The sequence below is a fragment of the Belonocnema kinseyi genome, chromosome 7 (genome assembly GCF_010883055.1).
Source record: "Belonocnema kinseyi isolate 2016_QV_RU_SX_M_011 chromosome 7, B_treatae_v1, whole genome shotgun sequence".
In the NCBI taxonomy this organism is placed as follows: Eukaryota; Metazoa; Arthropoda; class Insecta; order Hymenoptera; family Cynipidae; genus Belonocnema; species Belonocnema kinseyi.
Genome location: NC_046663.1, coordinates 119,618,780 through 119,620,454, shown reverse-complemented (window position 1 = coordinate 119,620,454; position 1,675 = coordinate 119,618,780).

Genomic DNA, 1,675 nt, shown 5'->3' with positions numbered 1-1,675 from the left:
GATAAAGTTTCAAACAAAAATTGAATAGTTCAATTTCCAGATAAAAACGATTAATTTTTAATCAATCCTAGAATAGTTACATTTTCAGATAAAAAAAAATATAATTTTTAATCGAAAAAATAAATTTGTAATAAAGTTGTTAAATTCTCAAACAATAACATGAATTTTCGACCAAAAAAATTAATGATCTACAAAAAAAGACAAATTCCAAACAAAATACATGAATTTTCAACGAAATCATTTAATTTTAAAGTCAATAAAATGAATTATCTACAAAGAGTTGATTTTTTCAAAGAAAAATATGAGTTTTCAATCAAAGAGTTAAACTTTCAACCATATAGTTAAATTTTGAACTATAATTATAAAACCTTGTTGAAAATAACAGTATTTTTTTACCAAGTATTTCAACTTTTAGTTAAATAGTCGACTTTTAAGCCCAAGGAGATGTACAGTTCATATTTCAACCAAACAATTGCATTTTTGACCGAAAATCATACATTTTCAACCAAAAAGATTAAATTTCTACCAAACAAGGTCAATTTCCAACAAAATATATGAACTTTCAACAAAATTATTTAATTTTAAAGTCAAAAAGAGTATCATCTACAAAAAAGCTGAATTTTTAACCCAAAAATATGATTTTTCAACCAAAATTTTAATTGTCGACCAAATAGTTTCACTTTCACTTACAGTTGAAGTACTTAGTAAAAAAACCAATTTTTTCTTATTAAGAATTCATAATTATAGTTGAAAATTCAACTACTTGCCTTCAAATTAAATTTTTTGTAAATAATTGTAGTTTTTTGTTAAAATTGCATCTTTGGGCGTTAAAAGTCAACAATTTGATAGAAAATTAAACTATTTGGTCGTCAATTAAAATTTTGGTTGAAAAATCATATTTTTGGGTTAAAAATTCAGCTTTTTTGTAGATTGAAAACTCATATTTTTCGCTGAAAAAAATCAACTTTTTGTAGATAATTCGTTTTATTAACTTTAAAATTAAATAATTTCGTTGAAAATTCATGTATTTTGTTTGAAATTTGTCGTTTTTTGTAGATTATTAATTTACTTGGTCGAAAATTCATGTTATTGGTTGAGAATTTAACAACTTTATTACAAATTTATTTTTTCGATTAGAAATGGTTTTTTTTATCTGAAAATGTAACTATTCCAGGATTGATTAAAAATTAAAAATTATAATTTTAATTTTTAACGATATAGTTGCATTTACAACAAAACGACTTTGCAACCAAAAAATATTTACAGTTGATAATTCAACCGAAAAATGTAATTTTTAATCAAAAAGTATAAATTTTCCATAAAGCAATTTAATTTCTACAAATAAAGACGAATTGTTAACAAAATACATGATTTTTTAACCGAAAATGGTATAGATTAATTGTCAGTTTCAAAAATGTATTTTCAACGAAAAAGATGAACCTTTAAATAAAAGAAATAAAAATTTTAACAAAGTAGTTGAATTTTTGATATAAAATAAGACTTTTTTTACAATATAGTTACATATTCAACAAAATAATTAATTTTTCAATCAAATAATTGATTTTTAATCAAAACGAGATGAATTCCAATATCACCAATTTCTTTAATTTCTTTCAAATGCGGATCAAGATTTAAATAAGAATATTATAATATAACATTATTTATAATAGTATCA